This window comes from Panthera leo, chromosome B1 (assembly GCF_018350215.1).
Source record: "Panthera leo isolate Ple1 chromosome B1, P.leo_Ple1_pat1.1, whole genome shotgun sequence".
NCBI lineage: Eukaryota > Metazoa > Chordata > Mammalia > Carnivora > Felidae > Panthera > Panthera leo.
Window position 1 is genome coordinate 15,778,994 of NC_056682.1, and position 19,524 is coordinate 15,798,517.

The window sequence follows — 19,524 nt, forward strand, 5'->3', positions numbered from 1 at the left end:
TAGCATTATTCAAAATTTACATAATTCAAGTATACATGAAATGGGAGTGCATGGTTTGAATAAGGGCAAATAACATTTAAGGGGCCTCTAAGCCCTGAGAATAAAGGTGGGAATGACTTGATGTAGAGGGAGGCCATTCCCTTAATTGGGGAATACTTTTTGAAGAATGAACATTTTGAATACATTGAATAAAAATACATTTTGAACATGTCTGAATAGAAAATAATTTGGAATGTGTTGAATAGAAGACATAGCCTAATTACTATAATATGCCAATTCTTTTTGTACCACTGGAAATTGCCCAGTTTCAGAATCAATAGTTGTTTTTCTGATGGCTGCACTTTTGAAGGAAGCTGGGATCCTTCCTATTTTCAAAGCCTTTGTATCCCTCAGCAGCATGATAAGCACCCAGGGGCAGGGAAGGAAGCCACCCTCAAAGGTTAAGTTCTGCCCAAAATTCCTGGAATGGTGGTGGGGACAGGGGCAGAATTTCCAAACTCTACTTTGCCAAACACAGGGCACGGATCATACAATATTTCTCAATAACCAAAAGTAACCACCAATATCTACTTGAAAGAAGCTTAAGTGGGAGTTCTATCTTTGGTTGCCAAAGGATACATTAAGTCCTTTTTGGTGTTTGTTTGAATAACAGAATAGATAGTTTAGGTTGCTTAGGAGAACACAATGCATATTTTTATCCTGAATGAATTTTTATCCACAATGAATTTTTGTCCTGAATTACCCTTGCTTTAAAACAATAACAAACAAGGGCGCCTGGGTGGCTCAGTCGGTTAAGCGTCCGACTTCAGCTCAGGTCATGATCTCGCGGTTCGTGAGTTCGAGCACCATGTGGGGCTCTGGGCTGATAGCCTAGAGCCTGCTTCCGATTCTGTGTCTCTTTCTCTCTCTGCCCCTCCTCCGTTCATGCTCTGTCTCTCTGTCTCAAAAATTTATTTTTTTAAAAAAAATTATTTTTAAAAAATAAAAAATAAAAAAATAATAAAAATAAAACAGTAACAAACAGTAACCAAACTTCCTTCTTTGCTTGAGTTAGCACACTAATCGGTTAATCAACAACTATTTATTAAGTTCCTGCAATGGGAACTTTGACTTCCCTGTTTAATAACACTTGATGAATTCTCATATCCTGTGAAAGAATAACCCTATCGTCTTAAAACCTGCTTATTTTTCCATTTCATCTTTGGACTAGCCAAAGGTGTTTGGGATTATTGTGCATTTTTGCTCCCCCCCCCACGAAGAAATGGATTATTCAATCCTATGTTTCTTTCCAGTTCTAAATTCTACAACCTTAGGTCAAGAAAGGAAAACTACGTTTCCATGTTATAGAAGACAAACCCACGCGTTAAGATCACCTACCTACCTAGTGCAGTAGTTCCCAAATCTGGATGTGCATCAAAACCACATGGGGGGCATAGAGACATGTAATCAAATGGTAGTCAGTGTACCTCAACCCAAAGAATTTCACTTGGGAACTACTGACCTCATTTTACAGGCAAGGGAATTGAAGGCACACGCTTTGCTGCAGAGCTAAGCCAACAACCACAAGCCTCCTCCCAGCTTGCAGCCCTGTTTCAGATCCGCTCAAGCCTCTATTACATTCAATAACCTCCAGGATTAAAGAGATAAGTATCTCTCGAAGAAATCTTAAATGGATTTTTAGACATATCAATTTTATTTCTTTCCCTTAGATCTCCTCTCTCTAGGAATATACGGGGTCTCAAGTTCCTTGAGGGCAAGAACCTTTCTTAAAAGTGACTGAGCGCACATAATCCTATACTGGGTGCAACTGAAAACAAACCACAAATACTCCATTTCACCCCATTAGTTCAAATTGATCATTGTCAAATCAATCATTCAGCATTCACTGAAGGCTCACTAGGTGCATGGCTCTATGCTAGGCTCTCGGCGGATAGAGGATTCAATTAAAAAATTTTTAAAAAGTGGTCCAAAGAAACTTGCAGTCTAATTGAAGAGAGGGCACCAAAACACAGAGAAAGGTAATTAAACCAATTTATGGAATAAGTTCTCCTCTAGGGTGTGTTAGGGCCGGTTGACTGCTGTAACACACAAAACCCCCACTTGTGTAATATAAATTTCTGGTATGTGGGCAGCTTTCCTTCAGCAGGTGATGCAAGAACATGGTATGAGCTATCTGTTGGTAGAGATTTAAAATAGAATCTTAAAGCAAGATTGCTTTATGGTCCTCTCACTGAATCACATTATAAGGTGAGTCTTCTGCTTGGCATTCTCTTCAAGCATTTGGGGACTCAGGGCTGAGTGTCCCATCCAACCTTCATAACTCGCAGGACCTCACCACAGGGTTCTGGGCATGAACTTCCTCTTGGGTCTTCTCATCCTCTACTTTTATTTTCCCTTTACTCTGATGCCTTGCCTTTTTCCTTCCCTTCCCTTCCCTTCCCTTCCCTTCCCTTCCCTTCCCTTCCCCCTCCCTCTCTTTTCTTTTCTTTCTTTTCTTTTCTTTTCTTTTCTTTTCTTTTCTTTTCTTTCTTTTTTTTAGAGAGAGAGTGCAAGTAGGGGAGAGGGACAAAGGGAGAGAGACAGAACCTTAAGCAGGCCCCATGCTCAATGTGGAGCCCAACATGGGGCTCGATCGTTCAACCCTGGGATCATGACCTGAACCAAAATCAAGAGTTGGATGCTCAACTGGCTAAGCCACCCTTCTTTCTTTCTTCTTCTTTTTTAAAAATCTTACTGGGATGCCTGGGTGGCTCAGTTGGTTAAGCATCTGATTTCAGCTCAGGTCATGATCTCACAGTTTGTCAGGCGCTGTGCTGATGGCTCAGAGCATGGAGCCTGCTTCAGTCTCCCTTTCTCTCTGCCCACCCCCCTCTAAAAAAATAAACACTTTAAAAATTTAAATAAAATAAAATAAATAAAATCCTACTAATGTATACATTTTGGAAAGTTAAATATATAAATTTATTAAGTGAAACCAAACCCAAAAATATAACTGCTGTTATGTCCCTTCAAAGCCTTTTCTGAGGAAGTACAAATGCATAAATAAATACATGGAAATAAAATACACTGCCATTACACTAGAATAAGAAATAAAAGGCATCAAAATTGGCAAGGAAGAAGTAAAACTTTCACTATTTTTAGATGACTTGATACTCTATATAGAATACCCTAAAGACTCCACCAAAAACTTACTAGAATTGATAAGTGAATTCAGTAAGGTCGCAGGACACAAAATCCATGTACAGAAATCTGTTGCATTCCTGTACAATAATGAAGGGGCAGAAAGTGAAATTAAGAAAACAATCCCATTTACAATTGTACCAACAAGAATAAAATACCTAAGAATAAACTTAACCAAAAAGGTGAAAGACTTATACTCTGAAAGCTATAAAATGTTGATCAAAGACATTGAAGATGACACAAAGAAATGGAAAGATATCCCATGCTCATGGATTGGAATAACAAATATTTTTAAAATGTCCATACTACCCAAAGCAACCTACAGATTTAATGCAATCTCTATCAAAATACCAACAGCATTTTTTAGAGAATTATAACAAATAATATTAAAATTTGTATGGAACTCCCAAAGACCCTGAATAGCCAAAGTAACCTTGGAAAAGAAGAACAAAACTGGAGGTATCACATTCCCAGATTTCAGGATATACTGCAAAGCTGTAGAAATCAAAACAGTAATCAAAAGTAGACACATAGGGATGCCTGGCTGGCTCAGTCAGTAGAGCCTGCAACTCCTCATCTCAGGCTTGTGAGTTCAAGCCCCATGTTAGGTATGGAGCCTAGTTAAAAAAAAAAAAAAAAAGAAAAAGACACATAGGTCAGTAGAACAGACTAGAAAATAAACCCATGATTATATGGTCAATTAATCTATGACAAGGGAGGCAAGAATATGCAATAAGAAAAAGACAGTCTCTTCAACAAATGGTGTTGGGGAAATTGGACAGCTACAGGCAAAAGAATGAAATTGGATCGCTTTCTTACACCACACACAAAAGTAAACTCAAAATGGATTAAAGATCTGTGAGACCTGAAACCATAAAAATCCTAGAATAGAGCACAGGGAGTAACTTCTTTGACACTGGCTGTAGCAACTTTATTCTAGATAGGTCTCCTCAGGCAAGAGAAACAAAAGCAAAACTAAACTACTGGGACTTCATCAAAATTAAAAGCTTCTGCACAGCAAAGGAAACCATCAGCAAAACAAAAAGGCAACTTACTGAATGGGAGAAGATATTTGCAAATGAGGTATTTGCTAAGGGGCTAGTATCCAAAATATGTAAGTAACTTATATAACTTAACACCAAAAAACCTGCAGACGATCCAATTAAAAAACGGGCAGAAGACACGAACAGACATTTCCCCCAAGAAGACATCCAGATGGCCAATAGGTACATGAAAAGATGTTCCACATCACTCATCATCAGGGAGATGCAAATCAAAACCACGATGAGATACCACCTTACGCCTGTCAGGATGGCTAAAATAAAAAACACAAGAAACAACTAGGGTTGGCAAAGATGTAGAGAAAAAGGAACCCTCTTGCATTGTTGGTAGGAATGCACACTAGTGCAGCCACTGTGGAAAACAGGATGGAAAACAGTTCCTCAAAAAATTAAAAATAGAATCACCATATAACCCAGTAATTCCACTACTGGTATTTACACAAAGAATACATAAACACTAACTTGAAAAGATACACACACACACACACAGACACACACACACACACACACACACACACACAATGGAATATTACTCAGCCATAAAAAAGAATGAAACCTTGCCATTCACAATGTGGATGGAGCTAGAGGGTTTAACGCTAAGTGAAATAAGTCAGAGAGACAAAAACCATATGATTTCACTCATGTGTGGAATTTAAGAAACAAAACAAACAAAATACAAAGAGACAAACAACAACACCAGACTCTTAGAGAACAAATTGGTGGTTACCAGAGAGTCGGTGGGGGGTGGGGGGGGGAGAATGGGTGAAATAGGTGAAGGGGGATTAAGAGTACACTTATTGTGATGAGTACAGAGTAATCACCATATTGTACACCTGAACCTAATATAACACTGTAAGTTATACTGGAATTAACATTTTTTTAAAAAGGAGAAAATGTGCTGCCATTGAATTCAAAGAGAAGAATACAGCAACTTCGCCAGCCTCTTTGCTGTGTGATGTTTTTTAATCCAAAAGAACCAGTAGGTCAACACAGAATGTTAGGTTCTCTTGCTAGACTGTGTACTGATAGGCTCCTTCCCATGTGTGCAGCCCGTGGAACCAGAGGGGACAGAGGTCTTGAAAGGGCTCTCCTTTGTGGCCAAGCAATGGGATCCAGTCTTACCAACAGAACAGCTTTTAACCCAAACAAACAACAATGAAAGTCTTTTTGTGTGGGGGATAGGGAGAGAGAGAGCGATAATTGAGGAAAGCTTTTTTTTTTTTTTTTAAGGAGAGCTCATTTTTAAAGATCATGTAATAATAGAAAATTTTTTCACCGCGAGTTTATGTACAGCCATTCTTACCAATGTCATAACTAGATGCCATCCTCCCTGCTTCCTGGCAGTAGGCTGGGCAGAGGGTTTAGGGAGCAGGTATTTTCTGAGGATTCTTTTTGGTTCTTCCACAGCCCCCCCATGATCCTGACATAAGCTACCACTCAAGGCCAAGTGTAAGAATGTGACACTGGGTAATTCCTCTGGTCAGATAGGTTAGTGCTGGACAGGCCACATGAGAAAACAGAATATATATGTACTATGTACATGTATATATTATATATGCACACACACAGATGTGTATTCAGCTTTCACACACACATATGGGTGCTTTTTCTGATTCCGAAATATATGCTTATTGTAAACTTAAAAGTTAATGAAAAATTTAGAAGAAGAAAAAAAATCATTCCTAACCCCCATTGCCCAGAGTCAAACTACTTTTTTTTTTTTCAAGTTTATTTTGAGAGGCAGGGAGAAAAAGTGAGCGTGAGCGGGGGAGAGGCAGAGAGAGAGAATCCCAAGCAGGCGCACGCTGTCAGTGTGCTGAGACTGATGCGGGACTCGAACTCATGAACCCTGAGAACATAAACTGAGCCAAAATCAAGAGTCAGCCACTTAACCAACTGAGCCACCCAGGCACCCCTCAAACTACATTTTTATACATCTCTATCCTTTCTTTTTTAAGTTTATTTATTTATTTTGACAGAGAGAGGAAGAGAGAGAGAGAGCGCATGAGCAGGAGCTGGGCAGAGAGAGAGAGAGAGAGAGAGAGAGAGAGAGAGAGAGAGAGAGAGAGAGAGAAAGACTCCCAAGCAGGCTCAGCATTGCCAGTCTGGAGCCCGATGTGGGGCCCGAACTCATGAACCATGAGATCATGACCTGAGCTGAAACCAAGACCCAGATGTTTAACTGACTGAGCCACCCAGACACCCCTACATCTCTATCCTTCATGTATATGTATATGTGTGTGATTTATATCTCACATAACTGGGTTTATACTATATATCCTGTTTTCTAGTCTGCTTTTTGGATTCAACATTATATCATGAGATTTTGTCCATCCCACTGAAAAATCTTTACGGATATTATCAGTAAAAGCTGATATGAATGGACCATGATTTCCCCAATCATTTCCTATTACTGAACGTTTCAGTTGTTCCCTGTTCGGGTAGAGCAGAAGGGAGAGTCATGTTTCGAATGTGTCGGTTGCCAAGCTTCTGCAGCGTAACCTAAAAGAAAGCATGTGGCTGGATGCCCTGCTCTGATCCCCTTGGGGAGCTTCGAGGGATGGGTCTGCCTTCAAATACTGTGAGTCAGTGGCTCTGTGTTTGGTTGGAACCTGATTTTCAAGAATGTTGTTTCTTACCGTCTCTAGATAGGGCTATGCTGTTTTGCTGGAGCAGGAGGCTCCCTCATTCCACATGTCTTGTGTTTAGGAAGAGTGTACATCCTCATTTACCTGAACGGTCCCAGTGGATGCCAGTTATCCCTGTGCAATTGGTAACAGCATCCCTTCTCACGCTTAAAAGTGTTTGCGTTTGGAAAACGCATGATAGGATCCGACACCCCACCTGCTTTGCTCCTCTAACTTCCTGCCCTGGAGGCATGTGAGATGGCAATGTGCTCCCGTCCACTGTGGGAACATGGTTTCCATAGAGACTAGGAAGGGCAGCAGGGCCTCTTGGGTCTCCCTAAAACTGTACCCCAAGGACGTTATGCCCATGGGGCACATAGACTTTCCATCTTCCACACATCAGATAGCATGTGATAGAAGCATCTCTACTAAAGTTGATGTGGAAACTGATCTGGATCTTATATTTTTTGCATATTGCATGGGATTATATTAAGTCCGGAGTACAAATATGTATCTATTTTATTTGTGTTTTCCTAACACAGCATGATGTGCACAATGGCTATTAGATTAATGCTATGGGGTCACCGTCTTTAACATTGACATCGAAAAACCTGAATACAACTTGTGATGGTTCGATGCAGAAAATGTTCCTGCCGGACAGAGCTAACAGAAGGGACAGTTGAACCAGATTGTTGACAATGGCTGCATTTTGAATGTAAGCACGGAAGTGGAATATTTTGTTATTTTTTGCCTGAATAATCTCAACCTGGCATTCACTTTTTAAAAAACAGAAATAGTTCTATTTTTAGCTGATATGAAAGTATCACCAATAACTCCGTCCTCCAAAATAAGCACGGTAAACATTTTGGTTCGTATCTTTCCAGACTATATACTATAAATGCAATTACCAAACAGATGTGAGACGGGAACCCCTCCCCCCCCACCTCTTCTGGGGGCTGGGGAGGGGCAGCATTCTCTCTTTCCAACAAGTAGTTGGAAAGCCGGCCACACTTTCTCTCTTGCCGGATGTTCCCTATGCCCGTGTTGCAGTGTGGGACCCTGAGCTACGGTCCCCTCCAGCTGGAGTCTGGGAGGAGGTGCTGGGTGGGGGTAGAGGGCTAGGACAAGCCTCCTTTCCCCCTGCCGCCTGACCTTTTCCATTTCCACTAGAGTGGCAAAAAGGAATTACAGTGACTTGCCCACCAATGTTCACAGCGGCATTATTCACAACAGACAAAAGGTGGAAACAGCCCTAGTGTCCATCAACAGAGGAATGAAGAAACAAAATGTGGTCTGTACCTTCAGTGGAATACTACTGATCCTTAATAAGAATGAAGTGCTGATACATGCTAGACCATGGAGGAACCTTGAAGACATTATGCTAAGCGAAAGAAGCCAGACCCAAGAGGACAAATACTATACGATTCTATTTATATGAGGTACCTGAAATCGGCAAATTCGCCGAGACAGACAGTAGAATAGAGGCCCCCAGGGGTGAGGGAAGGGGGAGTCGGGAGTTATTGTTTAGCAGGTACGGAATTTCTGCTTGGGATAGTGAAATAGTTCTGGAAATGGATAGTGGTGATGATGGCACAATATTGTGAATGTACTTCAAGCCACTAAATTCTGGGGGGCGCCTGGGTGGCTCAGTCGGTTGAGCGTCCGACTTCGGCTCAGGTCATGATCTCACGGTTTGTGAGTTCGAGCCCCGAGTCGGGCTCTGTGCTGACAGCTCGGAGCCTGGAGCCTGCTTCAGATTCTGTGTCTCCCTCTCTCTCTGCCCCTTCCCTGCTCATACTCTGTCTCTCTCTGTCTCTCAAGAATGAATAAACATTAAAAAAAAAATTTTTTTTTAAAAAAAGCCACTAAATTCTGCACTTAAAGGGAGTAACATGGCATATTTTATGTTATATCTATTTCACTCTAAAAATTTACTTGAGAAAAGAGAATTACAATGTAAGACAGTAAGTGTTAAGGTCCTACCTAAAGACAGGCTTCCTTGTGGCCCTCAGGACTTCATCTACTGTGGGGAGGCACCTGCTAGCCCTCCAAACCAGGCCCATCTCTTCCATCACTACACTTTGCCTTATCCTCAGAGAAGCTGCCCAAAGGATATTGCTTCTTTCTGTGGCTAAAGTTTGAATTAGCTGATTTTGATAAAAATTAAACACACTTCTGCTCTCTGCCCCATCTGCCCCTTTGTCCATCCAAATAAACAAAAACAGAACATAATATTAGCAGTAAGGCACATGACAGGTCAAACCCAGACTCACCAACCAGGAGGAAGGCCTCCATCAACCCCTGACCATTTCTATCACCCAAATCACTGCCACCAGAATGCTGCCTTCATAGGCTCGGCCCGACAGAATTTGTCCTTTACATTTACCTCGCTGGGTTATCAGGTCATTTCTTTGGGAAAATGAAGTTGTGTTTCTGTTCCTATGTGGGTTTGAACAAACAGCCCAAGGGGAGAAATAAATTATCCTCAAAGGAGGGAAATTGTACATCCTCTGTCAAGCACCTTGAGGACAGACTGCCTTCTGTGGACAACCTGTAACTCCCAATAAGTAGTAAGACACATAAGGAGCAATCAAGTGGACAGATTCCTGCCAACAGGCCACACATGTTTGCTGCCCTTTGGTCTTATCATAGTGTCACAAAGCATGACTTGCCTCCACCCAGGTAAGGAACAGGCTTAACATAGTTAAAGAATCTTCTGGGAACCAACAGTGGCCATGATTGGCAAGAGGAAAGAGCACAGCGGGCCTGATTCCTTCCCAGAATTTCTCATCAACCAAGCTGTGGCTTCCTTGGTGTGTGTAGCTGGCATAAGACCCTGCCCACAGCAGGTCTGGCTAAACTACAGACAGTTTCTAGGAAGCCCCGGGAACAGTCATCGTGTTGATTTCTCAGATCCCCAGGCCAATGCCAACGTGGGGCCTCTCCTCTCTGGCTTCTGACACTAGAATGACAGCCAGGGCCCGGAGGCTGGCCAGAGGAATAGGCAGTGAATGCAGGTGATATAAGCCCATTCACACTGAGCCCATTTGGCAAGCACGTCAGGGTCCATTCCATCCCACCTTTGGGGCGCCTGGGTGGCTCAGTCGGTTAAGCGTCCGACTTCGGCTCAGGTCATGATCTCACAGTTCATGAGTTCGAGCCCCACGTCGGGCTCTGTGCTGACAGCTCAGAGCCTGGAGCCTGCTTCAGATTCTGTGTCTCCCTCTCTCTCTGCCCCTCCCCCGCTCATGCTCTGTCTCTCTCTCTCTCCTTCAAAAATAAGTAAAAGCATTAAAAAAAAAAAAAAAGACCCCCCCACCTTTGATTTGGGCTTAAGAGAGAGCATGGTTTTCATCTGTGTTTCAGCATTGTATCTTTCATAATGACTGGGTTCCCAGATGCTGGTGTCCCAGTGAAGTTGCCCTAATGTCTTAAAAATGTCTTCCTCACTCTAGAGAAGATGAAGACTGTGGTTATAGGAACAGGAAATGTATCAAATGGAAGAGCTACCAGGCATATCCCTGAGAACTGAACAGTGGCATTTCATGGACTAGGTCAATAGTGGCTATAGAACTTAGTCGGTTTCATTTCTTAGAACTGTGCATATGTGTGTGCACGTGTGTGTATACATGCATGTGCGCATGCGTGAGTGTGTAAGGTGCAGCCTGCAAAGATGACTTCTTTCTGCCCCGAGTACCTCAGCTTATCAGTTTACTCGGGGCCACAAGACTATAAGTAGATGGACAGGTGGCAAATTGGATTAAGGGGATGCCTGAGCGATGTTTGTCATTTGAGCAGGAGGCAGATTTCGTGTTTGCTAAACTCTCTTCCAGGGCAGTCTTAGGTAATGGGGGTGTAGGAGTATACCTAGAAGGGCTGAAGGAGAAGTTCTACAGAGAGAGACTGAGCACCGCTGCCATGGGGAATGGAAAGCTGGGAGGAGAGGGTAGGTTTAAGAAGACTTTTGAGGGGCTTTAGTGATTTATGCCCAGAAACTCATATGCCCAGAAACTTCCATGAGAAGCCCACGTGTGTTACACAGTAACAAGGACAGAAACAAGGAGATAGGGGCTATCTCTGACACAGGGAGTCAGGAAAGACTCCACTCAAGAAGCAAATTCCAACTTTATCTCGAAGGATGGGAGGGAATTTTCTAGAAAGAAAGAGATGGGTGGGGAAGTAGGTCTCAAAAGCAAGCCCATGGACAGATGCTGGTGATTCATTTTTCACTGTGTCTCAGGGGAAACGAGAAAAATAAGGGCAAGGTTGTAAGTCTTTCAGAAAGCTAGATTTATGGAATTTGAAGGAACTTTGGTAGGAGACGATGTCCTTTCTACCTTGGGAGTATTGTCAATTTTCTTTCTTTTATGAAATCAAGGTGCTAATAGTTGGTATTATCATAAGACATAGTCTCTCTTGCTTGGCCCAATACAAACAACACACACATTTCCCACATTAAAAAAAAATGAACTGAAATCCCAAGGCCTGACTGAGGGCAGTGCATTCTAGGCTAAGGGAGCAGAGGACGCGAAGACCATCCTGCCAGGACAGGCCAGGGTATATGTGGAGAACAGAGAGGAACCGTGTGTGATGAGGATGGGGATAGAGCAGTGGTGTAGGGTTAGATGGGGGAGGGTCTTTCATAGGGAGCTCAGAATTTATCCTTGAGGAAACAGGAACCAGCAGGGGTTTATAAGTTGAAGAGGGAGCTGATTAATTTTCTAGAGAGAGGGGCAGGGAGAGAGAGAGAAAGAGAGAGAGAGAGAGAGAGAGAGAGAGAGAGAGAATCCCAAGCAGGCTCCACGCTCAGTGTGGAGCCCAATGCACCAATGCAGGGCTCAATCCCATGACCCTGGGATCATGACCTGAGCTGAAATCAAGAGTTTGATGCTCAACTGACTGAGCCACCTAGGCGTCCCTAAATTTGATTTTTTTTTAGGAGGGTTAATTTGGGTTCCAGTAAAACAGATAAACTGAGGAAAAGAGAGATGAGACAAGAAGACCAATGAGGTAATATTCCACGGATAAGATGAGGAGATTTTGACCAGTAGCAGTAGGAATGCGGAAACAGAACAAGATACCAGAGACTGTTCTAAGATAGCATTGGCCTCAAAGACCTTTGGTGGAAGGCTGTAAGGAATCCTTTAGGGAACTATCAACTAACAGAAACAACCAGCAAATTCAAGCTTACCTCCACAAGCTCCTTAACAATTGTATCCACCTCATCATGTCACTGGGAGAGGTCAGTGAATGATAAGCTGTTACTTGGAACACAGAGGGAGAAACTGGATTTTAGTTTAGTCTTATCAAAAAGCCTCAGCCAGCCCTTGAGGAGCTCTGAAGCCGGGAGAACCTTTCAGAGTTGTCCTGAGTTGGGGTAGAGTGACTAGGTCTTTATACCCTGAGATGGATCAGTTGCTGGATATGGGCTGCCGCTGGGAAGGCAGTATGCCTCACGCAAAGTGGCTTACTTCAGCCAAAAGCAACTCCTGGAGAAGGGCTGAAAATGGCAGCTGTCTGCAGGCGAACACCCAGCAGCGGGAGAAGTGAGTCCTCCACTCTGAAATGGAGAACTAGATAGGACCACAGAGCATCCACCATGATCCAGCCACCAAAGCTCATTTTACATATGCATGGAAAACATAGTAGAAGTGATCAGTGCATGATAATTTCAAGTATTTAGGTCACTTCCTCACTTTCAAAGCAGAAACAAAAATAAATACAGAATCAGAGAATACAGAATCCTAGAAGCTGGGAGGCATTTTAGGGTTTATCTCCTCCGATTGCACTCTTTACCCATGAAGCAAATTAAACAACAGAGAGGTTTAATGACTGACCCAGGTCACGGCATGAGTCTAGATTTAAACTCAGGTCACTGAACGTCAGTGGCCCTGCCACCATATCACAATAAACCACATTATAACAGGAATGGCGAGTAGATTTCATCTTTTATGCCAACGCTAGTGAATTGGTAGTGTCTGCTGAGATGAATATGTTGGGAAGGATGTTCAAACTAGAGCCTCAGTAGAATAATCTTCCCAGAGACCTATTCTGGGACTCCTCTTATGGGTCCATGACCTAGAGACGAACACAAAAATGACAAGCAAGTTAAAAATGAGATTTATAAAGGAAAATAGACTATTATCCTACAAGAGAAAATGCCAGACTTGGTTTATTTAGAGCTTTAAGGTATCTAGCTGGATTTCTTTATTTCCTCAGATGATGCTTCCTTGAGTTATATTTCCTCTTTCCTCATTTGCAAAGTGAGGGCGTTGGGCCATGTAATAATGGAGGCTTCTTTCAGCTATCCCTCAAGGGCATCCAGAAATCTCTGTTGAGGAGGTGAATGTTCTTGGGACAACTGAGAAGGCTGATGGCATTTCCAGCTCATCCTACATGACTGCATGAAGGTGAACCAGAGCATATATCCTCATTCCTCATAGTGATCAGAGGCTAGGGCTCCAGAGTCAAAGCTCATAGGAATTAAACTTTAAAAAAATTTATTTTTTAATTGTAGTAAAATAGGCATACCGTGTAAGTTAGCATTTTAACCATTTTTAAGTGTACAATTCAGTGGCCAGAAGAACATTCGCAATGTTGCTCAACTGTGTCCCGAATGGTTTCATCAGCCCATGCTGGAACTCTGTGTGCATTAAATATTGACCCCCCCCCCATCCTTCCTCCCCCTCATCTCCAGTAACCTCTGTTCTACTTTCTGTGCCCATGAATTTGCCTATTCTAGGCACCTTATTTAAGTGGAATCACATAATATTTGTACTTTTGTGCCTGGCTTATTTCACTTAGGATAATGTTTTCAAGGTTCACCTACATTGTAGCATGTATAAGTTCATTCCTCTTTCAAGCTGAATACCGTCCTATTGTACGTCTATGCCACATTTTCTTTATTTTGTTTGGTGTAAATAATGCTGCTGGGGGCATAATACTTTTGCACCTAGTTCATGCCTAAAACCTTAGAATCCTGACATCACTGGAGATCATCTATTGCTCATGTTAGAGATGAAGAAACAAAGGCCCAGAAAGACCAACCCTTCACTCACGACAGCCTGAAGAGGAGGCACAGACACCACAAGACAGAAAACTTGAATTCACTGCTTGGCAGAATCACGGTAAAATCAGTGTACCACTTTTTACAGTCTTTGTTCAGTGTATTTGTGGGAGATGAGGGAGGTACGATCTTAAAATAATGTCTTACTTTATTAGATATCCACTTCTTAAACCAAGCGGTCCAGTTATCTATTGTTTTATAATAAACCACGCTAAATTTAGCAGCGCACTGTTTTGTGATGCTCACAAATTCTTTGGGTCTGGAATTTAGACAGACTGGGGATTGTCTCTCTCTGCTCCACAATAGCTCGTGTCTCAGCTGGAGAGACTCACGTAGCCAGGAGCAGCTTGAACAGCTGGCCGCTAGAATCATCTGGAGATATCTGTACTCATATGCCCAAGGTCTGAGCTGGAATGCCTCAAAGGCCGGCTCAGTTAGACTGTTGATTAAGTGCATCTACATCTGACCCCTCCATGTGTATTGAGCCTCCTCACCGCATGATGGGATCAGGGCAATTGTACATCTTACGTGGTAGCTCAAGGCTCTAAAAATGAGTATTCCAGTCAACAAGGCAGAAACAGCATGACTTCTTATGAGCTAGCCTTGGCAGTCACATATCACTTTCACTGTTCCCGGCTGGTCACTCACAAGCCTGCTCATTTTCAAGGAAGGGGCACAAACCCCACCTTTCATGGGGAAAGTGTCAAAGAATGTGTGGTCTTGATTTAAAACCATTGCACCTGGTGAATGTTGCCCCCTTCAAAGTGGACACCAACTGAATTCTGTCTCCTTCAAAGTGGTCCCATTGAGATACCTTCTAATATCCCAATGCTGCCATCTTTGCTTATGGCTTTCTAAGGTGCCCTTTTGGAAACCCATCCAGACTCCACTGAGCATCCTTTTGACTTACTGGTCGTGGTGAATCTTCAAAGGTAGATTCGATTTGGGGGAAACACAGGGATGGAGGTGGATGGATAACTGAACATTTATCAAACATTTTAGTGGCCTACAAGTATGTGCTGGGCACACATCAGTACGTAGTTCGATTTTTAGTTAAAAACAAACTAACAGACTTGAAGTCTGACAAAAAAACCCTAAACAGATTGACTGTCTTTTATGTCTAGCAATTGCTTGTGAAGGTCCAAAGGAACACATTTAGCACCATTTATATTTGGGGCAATAGTTTCCTTCTATCCCCCACATCTTCCAAGGAAAAGCCATGGATAGGTAAATTCTGGTGTGTTTACTAAAAATATCATCTCCATGATTTTTTAAATCATATTTTCAAGGAGGTAACAGGTTCATTGGACAAGATCCATGACTCCATATGCTTTCTTCTAAATTCACCCAAGTGGTGGAGCTGTGTAAGGGAAAGAAGGAATACATATTCTACTTACACACATGGCACCAGATCAGTTTTGGTCTTATGCTGATGGCTCTGTGAGCTTATTGAACATGGCCTTGGGCCTTCATGTTTTAGATATGAATGTTGTCAAGGAAGTCTTAAGCATAGAAAGCAGTATTTCTACAGACCTTGGCTCTGGTGTCCTTGCCTCCTGTCTATTTGGAGCTTTGTCCTAGAGGGTTGTTAAGTTGCCAAGGCAACCAGCGGTCCTCTGTGAAATGTTCCCAGCGTTTCCCATGAATACACAGACAGTTTGTGTCTGTAGTATATCATCTGACTTTTTTACATAGCCCAGAGTAGAAACTTAATGGTGCTCAGGTTGGAGAAGGTAATTTCTACCTCACAAACTAAGTGATAGCTTTGAGTCCAGCTTTGTAGGCTGAGCACAGAGGGATAGTAAACCCCACACTTCCTCCCACGAAAGTGACTGAAATGTTTGTGTTTTTCAAGAGAGCCCAAACTGTCTCATATTTTGTATATAACTTGCCCAAAGACCCAGCTCTGTGAGAGGCCTTTTTAATTTGGGAGTCTCTTCAACTACACCCACTAGGACCCCTATTTCTTTCTCTCTCTTAAAGGTCATAGAGTGGCCCAATTAGAGTTCTGAGTATTAGTCCCAAATAAAATAGGGGTCACCAAAAACAAATAAGTGGAAGAGTCAAGATGTACGCTTTTCTAAGATGGTGATCTGACCAGCATGTTAGCCTGGGCCCTTGATCTGTCATGGTGCCTCTAGAAAAATGTGTATCACTGTGATAAGAGTATTGGGCTAAGAATTAGAGTCCTGGTCTTCCCTTATGGCATGGCATTCTCATCTGAACCTCAAGGCACACCATCAACAGGATGGGAGTCATAACATTGACTTCACAAGATGGCTTTCAAAGTCCTTTATAATAATTGATGCATTCTACAGGTATTTTTTAAAACTTTACAGGCAGAGGAGCACCTGGGTGGCTCAGTCAGTTAAGCGTCCGACTTCAGCTCAGGTCATGATCTCACGGTTCATGGGTTCAAGCCCCACATCAGGCTCTGTGCTGACAGCTCAGAGCCTGGAGCCTACTTCAGATTCTGTGTCTCCCTCTCTCTCTGCCCCTCCCTGGCTCACACTCTGTCTCTGTGTCTCTCTCAAAAATAAATAAACATTAAAAAATAATAATAAATAAAACTTTATAGGTGAAGGAATAGGTGAAGTAGGTGATGGGGGTTAAGGAGTATACCTATCGTGATGAACACTGGGTAATGTATGGAATTGTTGAATCACTACATTGTACGCCTGAAACTAATGTAACACTATATGTTAACTATACTGGAATTAAAATAAAATAAAATAAAGTTAAATTAAAATCTTTTAAGATTATTCATTTTAAGGACAGTATTAACCAAATGTTTCAAGTAAAAAAAACCAAAAATCCTAAAAATTATTTTTACAACTTAAGCCTTTAAAGGAACAAGATGGCTTTGATTCTTGTAGGTCTTGAACAACCTATCATCTGAATATCAGAATCGGAATATCAGAATCAGAAACTTAAATACAGAGACTGATGGGGCACCTGGGTGGCTCAGTCGGTTGAGCGGCCAACTTCAGCTCAGGTCATGATCTCACTGCCCGTGAGTTCGAGGCCCGCATCGGGCTCTGTGCTGACAGCTCGGAGCCTGGAGCCTGTTTCGGATTCTGTGTCTCCCTCTCTCTGACCCTCCCCTGTTCATGCTCTGTCTCTCCCTGTCTCAAAAATAAATAAAACGTTAAAAAATAAATAAATACAGAGACTGATTCATAGGAATTAATTGTATCTGAGGTTTACTTATTATGTGGGGCAACCCAGGAATTGGTTCAGACTTTATCCTGGAAAAAGTAAACCAGGTTACATACACCTTTAAACATTGGACACAGAGCACAAACAGAGGCAAGGCATATGTGCAAAGAAGATTGGTTAAATAATCTGATGTCTGTTTATTTTGAGTCAGGTGGATCTATAACGGTCTGGAATGTCTCAAGCAAATTACTTTCTTTATTTAAAAAAAAAAGCCTTGGGGTGCCTGGGTGGCTCAGTCGGTTGAGCGTCTGACTTCGGCTCAGGTCATGATCTCGCGGTCTGTGAGTTCGAGCCCCGTGTCGGGCTCTGTGCTGACGGCTCAGAGCCTGGAGCCTGCTTCGGATTCTGTGTCTCCCTCTCTCTCTGACCCTCCCCCGCTCATGCTCTGTCTCTCTCTCTCGGTCAAAAATAAATAAAACATTAAAAAATATTTTTAAAAATTAAAAAAAAAAGCCTTATGTAAGAAAACAAATAAAACCAGCCTATTTAAGCCCACCTGGGAAATACAAATACCTTCTTAAGTCAAAAGAATCATATCTGTTCCATAAATATAGAATAGAAAGTTAAATTAAAAACATTTTTAAATTAAATTTACTTATTATGCAATGTTACCATGTACATTTGCCCTGGAGGGTGAGGTGAGGTGAGGTGAATAGGTCATTTGACCTGAGTTCAAGTTTTGAACTTTGATCCCCAGGGGGGATCAGTTGTGTGCACTTTGGCCAGTTACTTAACCCTTCAGAGCTTTAGATCCTCTTATTCCTAAAAAATAGCTTTAACTGTAGTTATATGAGACTGTAATTACAAGGATTCTAGACACCAATTCACCACTAGCAAATTTCAGGACCTTAGGCCAGCCATTTAACCTTTTGGTACTTTAGTTTCTCGATCTGTGCCGTAGGGTAATAACGCCTATACTACCCATATTGTACAAGGATGCTAGTAAATATAATTACGCAGGAGATACGAAGTAGTAGACAGGCTCTGATGCTCAAGGGAGCATTAACGCTGCCAGCCTAACACACAGCATGAGACCACTTGCTCTCCCACAGTCCCAGAGGCCCAGGTCGCAATTGCCCCTCCCCCTTTTCTCAACACCTCTATCCTATCCTCACTCCCAGCTGTTCACATTGCCTCCTATTTCACCGAGAATATCCAGGTGGTCAGAAAATAACTTCTGCCACCAGAGCTACCCCTCTAGCATTTGCACCCACATGCTCTGTTGCTGTGCACGCTCTTACCTACAACCAGTTTCTGGGTTCATTGATTTTTTTTTCCCCCAGAGTGTTCATTTTCTATTTTGATGTCTCCTCTAATTTGAAACATTTCTTCTTTCTACTTAGTTTGGGTTTATTTGCTCTTCTTTAAGGTAGAAGCTTACACCCACATCTTACATTTTTATGAAATTTATGAAATTTATTGTCAAATTGGTTTCCATATAACACCCAGTGCTCATCCCAAAAGGTGCCCTCCTCAATACCCATCACCCACCCTCCCCTCCCTACCACCCCCATCAACCCTCAGTTTGTTCTCAGTTTTTAAGAGTCTCTTATGCTTTGGCTCTCTCCCACTCTAACCTCTTTTTTTTTAGACCTTTCTTCATTCCTAATATAAGCATTAAATGATACACTTCCTTCTAAATACTACTTTATCTACATGTCACAAATTTAAATACGAATATGTAGTGCTTTGATTATCATTCAGCTCAAAATATTAAAAAAATTGTCCTTGTAATTCCTTTTCTCTTTTTGGCCCTTAAGTTATTTAAAATGAGTTGTTTGATTTCCAAATATTTAGGGATGTCCTATATATCTTTTCATTGCCAATTTCTAATTTCAATCCAGAGATCTGGTCAGTATAATTTCAATTCTTTTAAACTTCTTGAGACTTGTTTTATGGCCCAGATTACGGTCTACCTAGTAAAATTCCATGCACACTTGAATATATTTTCTGCTGTTGCTTGGGAAGAGTAGTTTATAAATGTCAATTAAGACAAGTTGGTTAATAGAGTTTTTCAAATCTTCTATGGCCTTACTGAAAGGAGTGTTGAAGTTTCTGACCAGAACTGAGGATTTGTTTTTTTTATCTTTTCGATTCTATCAGGTTTTGCTTCATATGTTTTGAAACTCTATTATTAGAAGCCTACACATTTAGGATTATGTATTGTCTTCTTGATAAACTAGCTTATCTATCAGTATGAGATACTTGTCCTAAGGTTATCAGGAGAGGGGTGTTGAAGTTTCTGACTATTACTGAGGATTCGTTTCTTTATGTTTCAGTTTCATCAGAGTTTGCTTCATCTATTTTGAAATGCTGTTATTAGATATCTTCACACTTAAGATTATGTAGTATCTTCTTGAGTCTTAGTTAT